We start from the raw sequence: 9,787 nt of genomic DNA on the forward strand, positions 1-9,787 counted from the left end.
ATGTAGTATTGCTTTGTCATTGATGTAATCACCGGCTATTTGTATGTTTCGCGACATATGCACAAAAGGGGCGAAGCAATATTAACAGCGCTCGTGTAATTCAATGGAGTCATTACTGGGCAGTTTCTATGACAAAGCGCTTGCATTCAAGCGCCTGCTGCAAAACATTTGGTCATTGCTATCCTCATATGCTGAGAGCATTGAGTCAGCTGTGAGCTATCGAAAATGAGACAATCGGTCATATGTATATTTATAATATTTATATAAAAATGCTTATGACTCACTCCATACTTTGACTGTACTTACGAGAAAAATTAAAAAAAAACTATGTATACAATAATTATTCAAAATGTTATAAAATTAGCTTTTACTGCACTTCTCAAAGATTCTATAAGTAGAAGAGAGCTGACCTTAAGTTATGACAGCCGTGGGAAACTTAAAAGTCACATGTTTACAGGCGTGCCGATCCCAACGATAAACGTTTATTTTTAGAGAATCTTAGTTTATAGATATAGAACTTTTCACTGGGTCCATAATTTGTAATGGTCCATACCCATTTAGACCTTCAACAACATGCATAACTGAAAAAAGCATTCCCGCTGCCCTTGTGCTATCTCAAATTGCTTCCCATTGCTATGGAGCTTAGTCATCACAAAAAAAATATTGGAAATACTAACATAATAAACGGCTGAACATATCAAACAGAACTGCTTCCCTTGACTTTGAAATAAATTCACAGGTTTTAAAAATATCAATACTCTATTAAAACTACGGTTAGAGGTAAAGTCTGTTCGTTTTTAGACGAGACTTTACCAAACGCAGCGATAGTTTTTAGATTATTCTGATATGTTCTTACTCTAGATCCTTACGAGTTTGTTGTATCGATGCTTCATCGGTTGAAGCTGTAAACGTTCCACTTACCTATAATGAAAGAAGAAGAAGAAAGGTTAGTGCGGATAGCTACGAAAGTGTCAGCGAGTCAGATAAAATAAATAACATGTTAGGTTAGATCTTAATCTTAACAGGAATCTCACATGGACTTTGATCCTGTTGATTCGGGTGATGTCGGTTTGAGGATGGAGTCACTTGTAGAAGTTGACGCAACTAAGGAAAGCTCTCTGACCGCCATTTGCTCGGGAATGGCCAGAAGCGATTATTTTACATATGGCTCAAGCAGTTCACGACTTCCCTTTGTAGGCAAGCTGCTGTTGTAAACTCGGCTTTAACCGGTGTATACGCCTATAGAGAAAAAGAGGAATGTCGGTTTCAAATATGTCACCCTTTCGCCGAAAGTAAGAATACCGAGAAGTTTCAGTCCAGTCGTGCAAGGACTATACAATAGAGGAGCAAACGCCTAGATATTTCCACCTCACCCTCCTCTTTACAACTTTTTCAACTAGCGTCCGACAAAATTGTTAGCCTTATTGCATGAATATCAATTGGACCGTGTCCATATAATAACTATTTCGTAAGAATATTGATGCAAGGTATCGCTCTGGACTGGCCTGCTTTTAGCACGCGTTGGCACGGAACTCAACAGTGAGGCGATGGTTAGGTGTGTTGTAGCCCAGTTCCCTGGAGACCTTCCGTCTACAAAAAGTTCGTTAGACAGAAGAAATTCCTATTCATGAATATGGAGTTCTCGGTCCTTAGAGTTCTAGTGGCCTACTTTTCAATAAATCCCGGAATTGACGGTTGCATCAAGGCGGTGGATGAGTGTGTCGAAGTCTAGTTGCCCTGACCGTAGAAGCTAAAGTAGAGCTCACGATATACGAGTCCAAGAGAGAAAAGTCACCGAGGTTTTCTTAGAAACTCTACTATTTTTTGGTGTGTGTATTCCTGGTTTACGATAAAGAAAAGAACTTGTAGATATTAGATCAATGCTGAATGGTTATGGGGACTTTTAAGCCAGCCGAGAGGCGCCTCATTTAGAGAAACTTTGTGTCGTCCGATTTCGAACGAAGAAAACCACAAAAGTTTTCATGGAAACTCTAATATTTTGTGGTGTGTCTTCATGCTATTCGTTGGCGATCTTTAAAAATGCCAGAGGTGTCTGTGATTAGTAAGAACTTTTCGCTGCCTATTTCATTTTCAGTGTTAAGGAAAAAATTTTCATCCAAATTAATTATTTTCGGCATTTGCAAAGCCGGATATCGCTTAAAGGGTTCGAGGAATGAAGTCAACAGAGTCTCGGAGCTATCTTTACCACTGAACCTACATATGTAGTACCACCTCTACCGTATAACACAGGTATGACTGAACACCAGAATCTGGGCTCTTACTTACTTACCGTTCCCACGACAGTTCGATATACGTAACTGGAACGGAACGAACTTTTTTATCCGGTCAAGAACTATCAACTCAGCAGAATTCTGCTCCTACAACAACAACAACAACTTCTTTTCTAAGTATTTGCTTTCCAAGTCAACACTTTTCATCAACAAACTTTCTCGCACTGCATATTATGGCGTCGAAATTTATTTTTGTGTTGAAAAAATAAATTCAACTAAGCGAAGCGGCAAATCAAATTGTGCGAGAAAGAAACCAATAAACATTAGAGACTAAAAAAATGGCGTAATAAAGAAAAAATCTCTAAAAAACGATATAATTTTTGCTATTTTCTTCAGCGCGCTGCCAAAGACGGCAAAAAATGGCAGCTCACGACCTCACGTCGCTGATGTAGCAGAGCTTTTTTATTTTGATTTTGTTGTTGTTGCTTTTTTTCTATAAAGTAATACTTATATATTGTTGTAGCTATTCTCTGAGCCAACGTAATGTTATTCTAGCGAGGAGTCGCTTTCGTTGTAGTACAACAACACTTTGCGCTCGCTGCTTTTAACCACGATATTTGATTTCCGTTACTGCGGTCTGGCTGCGCCGCAGAGCCCTTGTGCTGACGTTGTTGCCTTTTTTTGCTAAGCAACTATTTCGTCGCAATTTCACTTTAATTTTCACAGTTGTAGTTGTTGTAATTATTTGATAATAATACCAATGATGATGATGGTGAAGCTGATGATGTTGGTGATGCTGATGATGGCAAACATTTGCAATGCTGCTGATGAAATACATCATCCGCCGAAACAGCCAACCAGCCAGCCAGCCATGTTGCAACATGCAGCAACACATTTGCGCCGCCGCCGCCGCCGCAGCAGCAACACAATCGGCACTTACATCAGGCGAGCAAACAACTTGTGCGCCGGTGTTTTATAGCCACAAACAAGCGGTGTTGCAGCAGCGGCAAAGTGGTCACCGACCTGCCAAACACCAGACAGTTCATAGCAATAACAACAGCAACAGCGACAGCGACAGCAAAATTTTGCAGTAAAAATATGAAACAACAAAAACAAAGAAGACAAGAAAATATGTTTTTCGCTGCCACCAAGCTGCTTGATATTGTTGCAATTATAGCACGACTATGTACAGTACATTGACAACAACAACAACAAAAATCAGCTATGTGTTGGCTTTTGCACTACAAAGCAGGCAACAAAAACCCAGAAACACCGAAATAGCCAAGAGTTCATCGCATTCCGAGATGATCTCCCGAATGGCCAATAAACCACGACTCAGCTGGGCAGTCGCATGGTGCACGATGTTGTTATTGTTGTTGTAAATATTTGTAATACTTTTTACGAAATACGCCTGCAGTTTATCATGCGCCGCACATAAGAACATTCACCGATAAATATAAATTCAACCGACTAGCTGCTGACATCATTCCCACCCAAAAGTGTGACGTAAGCGAGAGAGTTGGAGCGCAATATGTGTTACGTAAATGAGAGATTTTGTATTTTCAAGTTTAGTTTGCCATGTAGCTAAAAGGGTTGTATAGTATACGCAATATTATAAATATCAATAATCTAGAAAAGGGTAAAAAAGGACAGAGAAGTTTGACACCAGGCTTTATGTAGTACTTCGAAAAGCATGAAGCTGTCAGAGACCCTCTTTAGTATGCTAATGATAAAGTCTTCTCTCGACGAACAAAGACCCAACTCTCTAGCTTTTAAGGTGTTCGATTCAGCAACCGCCGTTGGAAGCAGAGTAAGAGGAAGACCGCCAAAATGAATGCACCACGTCCCGATACGAATAACGACGGTTTACAAGCACATGTAACGTCTAGGGTTTATTTCCAAGTTTGACACGTGGGTTTCTCATCAGCAATAGCTTCAAGTTTTTATCCATGTTAGACTTGTATGGGGTGCATGGGTTACCGGAAATTGAAAAGCCAATAAGCTTGTTAGAGAGGGCACCACTACCTCAATTTCATCCAATTGGAAGCGAGTCCGTTGTCCAATGGCCGCTTACGCGCTAGCGCCGGACTATGGACCTCCGGTGAGTTCAACAGGCGTTGGTCAACAACCAGAACTTCTGCAGCTATGAGAACCTTCTAGCCCAAAGTAAACCTTAAGAGATTCCTACTACTTGCAATCAGACAATGAATCTCGCAGTTTTTGTATGGGTTTTGACTGGACACTATTCAATAGGTATACAGGCAGTACAACTAAATATTTTGTCGGACGTTCTCTGTCAAAACTGTATGGTGAAAGGCGAGGTGGAATCATTTTGTCACTTTCTTCTTCATTGTCCGGCTTTTTCTAGATGGTGATTTAAATATCTGAGTAGGCATACCCTTGGAGAATCTAGCGAATTTGCTGGGATTGATTTTAATCGACTTAACAATTGATAAGCTCAAAATGTTTCATCGATTTAAAATGCTTATAAAGCTCCCTTTTGATCGTTCCTAGTGGGCATAGTGTTGGCTCCGCTTCGTACTCGTCTAAAGAGGCTCCTAGCTTTGCCAACTCATCTGCTTTTTCGGTGCCGAAATTGTTTCTGTGGTCGGCAACCCAAATTATGGACAATGTGTAGTCGGCCTGTCAGCGACCTTAGAATCTTCCTGCAGTTATCGACTACGCTGGTATTTATCTATGTCGACAAGATAAGCAAAGCCGCTAGATGTCCAGTTCTTCAGTGACGCTCTACAGACCTTCTCTATAGCCTGTACTTCCGCTTGGAAGACGCCGGCTGAATTTGGTAGACTGATAGAAAAAGAGGTTCCGAGATCATTGAAGTATACTGCCGCCACTACTCCGCAATCCATTTTGTAAATTTAGAGCGCCTGCTGTAGTCCACCACCCCAACTGTTGCACGATCTTATCCGCAGAATTTATTAAATACTAAAAGCCCGCGCACGATTTCAATTAGCGCGCGAGTTATTAAGTGAAAGAAATGCTAACTGATTAATTTTCAATGGCATTTGTGCGCAATAAAATCGCAATCGAAAGACTTTTCCATACCGAACCGAACTTACAAATAAATTGCAATTACAAATATGTTGCAGTAAGGCGTGTTTGCTGCGCTTATGTAAGCGTCATAACGCGCCTTTTTGTTGTTGGCAGGAAATAAATAAAATAAGAAATAAAACGGTAGCGCTGCGCGAAGTGCGAGAAACACTTAAACTCATAAAAAGTGTTTCGGAAATATGGCGATCGGCGAGGCGATAAATAAGGTAGGTGGGTGCCGAGTTATGTATATAAAGAATGCTGCTGTCGAGTGTAGAATGCTTGGATAACTGCAAGCCTTAGATTATTGGACGATTTGCTGAAGCAGCGAACAACAGCCTGCGCTTTAACGGCTCGTTGGATATTTAAGTAGATAAGCAGCCAGGTAAATGATTGGAGGAAAAAATATATTAAAAAAAATATTAAGAAAGTTGAAGGGTTTTCGTGAAATTAATTTCCTAGGAATTTCACTTGCGTGCCTGTAATCGCTCTCGATCAAATGCCATGCGTGAGTTAATACAACGGAAATCAGTTTTGCCTGCCAACATTAAATGCTGCCTAAATGCTTTTGGCACTAACCCCAAAAAAGGCGCTTGTTTACCTTCACAACCAGCAACTTCTGGCTGGAAATATTTGGAGAAAACTAATTTCTAGTTACCTATTCAAATTGATTTTCATATTCGTGACGATAATTGCTCACAGCTACTGGTTCTCTTCAAATATTTATGCATATCTTGCTGAGCCATCGCAGCGCTTGTCTCCAGCAAAAAGGCGGGAACGTTAAATAGAAATTATTTTGAAACCCTAAAATGAAAAAAACTTAAATAAAATTGATGCGCATGAAGCATTTATGCACACTCACGCTTACGACCCCATGCGCCAGCGTTAATAAGCAGCAGGACAATTATAACATAATTTCATGAAGAAAAAATTCAAAAAAGTAGAAAAAATTAAAAAAATTAAAAAAATAAAAAAAAATATTTAAAAAGAATTTGTAAAAATATATATAATTTCTACCAAATCATTATTAGTTGGCTGATTTTGGTATGCCAGCCAGCGCACCAAAGGCTACTCACATGCACTTAAATGACACGCTGCTTAGTTCAGCGCTACCTGGTGTCGCCGCGTAGGCGCAGTTCTGACAACCACAGCAGCGTAGTTTCCCTCTCTCATTGCAAAATAACTGCTATTAAGCCTATTAGTTTTATAGCTTGTCTAAGTTCTATTATATTTCTGTTAGAATTTTGAGAAGTTTGTATAATGAACTCATGATGATTAGACAAAAAAGTTTTAATAAATATTTTATGCTGCTTAGAAAAACGTACTTTAGGCAGAGGTGATTAGACAGAAATTAATATTTACACGCTCAGCAGTATATTATGCTAGAGTGTAAATTTATAGGCTAGTATAATATATTACTGATGTGGGCTATCATATTTTTAAAGGGTGAACCAAGTGGAGGTACTGTTTCAATAGCCTTTTTTGACAGATCACGCCTGAATCGTGGCAATCTGTCATGTTTTTTTGTTCAGTATAGTTTAGAATTTCATCATGGAAAGACATACACCAAAGTAACGGTTACAAATCGTTTAACTTTACTACGAAAATTCACGATCTCAAAAGAATGCATTTCGAGCGCTTTGCTCAATTTATGGTCAACATAATCGGCGTACTAAGAATCCATCACCATCTTTCATTATTGCATAATATTCGACTGAAAAGACCACGCCCAGCACGCAGTAAAGAAAATAAGCAGACGCAGCCATAGAATGCACTTGAAGACTGAGGAGAGTCGATTCGGCACCATTCGCAGCAACTTGGACTAACATATGGAACGACTTCGCACAATTTATCCCAAGATCTTAAATAAAAAGCGTAAAAGTTGCAAGAAAATTCGACGTTTACGACTTAAACTTTGTTCAGCAATGAATCCCATTTCTGGTTCAATGAGTATGTAAACAAACAAAATTGCCACATTTGGGACGAACAGCAACCTGAAGAAATAGAGAAACCGTTTCATCTGGAAAAACCATCGGTTTGGTGTAGTTTGTGGAACGGTGGGATCATCTATCCATATTTCTTCAGAAATGATGCAGGTGGGAACACAACCCCCATTGGCGACCGTTATCGCGCCATGATAACCGACTATTTGATGCCTGAAATTGAAGCTCGTAATCTCGGCGACATTGGGTTTCAACAAGACGGCGTCACTTCCCACACATCCCGTTAATCAATGGATTTATTGAGAGAACACGTCCATGAGCAGATAATTTCACGTTTTGGGTCGGTCGATTGGCCACCAAAATCGTGTGATGTCACACCGTTAGACTTTTTCCTGTGGTGATATGTAAAGTCTATGCGGTCAATCCCGCTTCGATTCAGGCCTTGGATGATACGTGATGCATGAGTTATTGAAAGTTGTGCTCAACGGATGGACCATCTGAGACGTAGCCGCGGCCAACATTTAAAGAAGATAATCTTCAAAAAGTAAACGCCTAAGAAAGCTCTTTTGAATGATAATTGACATTCTTCATTGAATTTGAAGTTTCTAAGTTTTTTTCTTCTTTAAAAAAGTAGGGAACCTCGAAATGGATCATCCATATATTTGTGGAATATATTACACAAAGTAATATTATGAGTTTTGACTTATTTTATTCGTTTGAAAGATAATGTTTATGCTTAGATTAAAGTTCAAAGAACGTGTTATATGTTTCTGCATGAGATCTCAGTAAGTGAAGTTATGGATTTGGGTATTAAAGTCTGATACGTCGAAGAATATGAAGACTGCTTTTAGAGTCGAATCACCTTAGTTGCTCAATAACCCCGCTCATTTTCCAAACCGAGTCTCATTTGATGGAATCGAAAGTTTTTACGAAACTCATAACCATCGGTCCTCAACCACTTCCACTCTCAACTTTGCTGCCAAAGCAAATTGTTGCATATTATCTCTATATGCAGCATCGCTGCTTGCTGCTTCTTATTACTGTTTTTCTGCTTATTATTCTTCCTCATGCTCTTCGTCTTCTCCTTCTTCTTCTTCTTCCTCATCCGAACCAAGCACATTGACCACATAGCGAATTTCCTGCAATATTACGGCTGCTGCTTTTATTGCCACACTGTTTATTGTTATTATTATTTCACTTTTGTTGTTGCCGCCGCAACCCTGTGTGAGCTGTTTATTGCAGATTACCAGATTTGAATTTGAACGTTAAACCTCATTCGCCGAGAATTTATGCGTTGCAGGCAAGCGCGCACACACACACACTGCAACAGACGAAGGCAGGCGCAAAGATATACATATGTGTATGTGTATACACGCAGCATAATTCTAACAATATGCTTGGTGCGCTGAGTTGTTCATGCCACATGATTTGCGGCGCACACAAATAATTGTTGCAATAAGCTGTTGGCGGCGCGCTGTTGCTTCTTGCCTCATGCTATCTATGGCATGTTGCGCGCTGCAGCTCCTGCTTGGCGATTCCTTCTTGCTGCTGCTTGTTCGGTTTTCCTGCAGCCTGCCTGTTGCTTGCTGCCTGCTGGACCTCGTTGATTGTGGCATGAAATAGTGAAATTGTTATTTGAAAATTATATCTGTTATGCCATTTTGGCGGTTGCAACATGGCCAATGGCTAGCGTGGCACCCACTAAACTACATACTGCACGCGCATGGATCCTATACATATACTTGTGGATATCTATAGCCATGTGGTAATGCTCCAGCAGCCAGAGGTTAAGTGTGTAGGAAATTTTTGCCATTTTACAAGCCACCTCGTTACCTTGCTGATGTATTTATTTCCTCAATTGTGGCCTCCAACTATAATAAGAATAGTCATTTCTATTGTATAAGCCGGCATATGCCGCAATGCATATGTGGTAGTTATAATATATGTAGTGGATGCCCGATTTGCATGCCTACTATATAATATTTTGCGTGAGTTTCCGTTCCTTTTTAGTCAGGCTTTATTGCTTTTGTTGTTGTATGGCAATCACATGATTACTTTTTATGACCAAAGCGCATAATTTTACTTTCATTCTCTTCGCAGCCAACAACACGTATAAAATTCAGTTGAGGATGTCATTAGAATGTGGTTTGAAGTTTGCCTCGTGCAGGCGTAAGGCGTTTCGCACAGTTTAATAGAGACTTGATATCCAATTCTGATACTTCATTCAGTCCCTTGAACTGAGAAGCTCTAGTTACCTAAGGCGAGTTCTAGATAAGGCCTAACAGAAGCGGAGGAAATGTTCCAGCATCTTTCTTATGTCTACTTCCCTTCATTTTCTATATATCTCGTTGTTAATAAAGCCCACGGCAGCTTACAGGCTCACCTGAGATTTAGCTCCGCGCCACGTTCATTCCAACACCCATTTTTAATCCGTCCGTGTATATGTTAAGAGTTCCGTTGGTGGACAAGATCCCTGCGCCATCTACCTACAGAAAAATCTTCTGAAATAATTTCGAGGCATGGTGTCGGGTTGACAGTCATTGGCCGGATAAAAATCCGGAT

Source organism: Bactrocera neohumeralis, chromosome 6 (assembly GCF_024586455.1).
Source record: "Bactrocera neohumeralis isolate Rockhampton chromosome 6, APGP_CSIRO_Bneo_wtdbg2-racon-allhic-juicebox.fasta_v2, whole genome shotgun sequence".
NCBI classification, from domain to species: Eukaryota; Metazoa; Arthropoda; class Insecta; order Diptera; family Tephritidae; genus Bactrocera; species Bactrocera neohumeralis.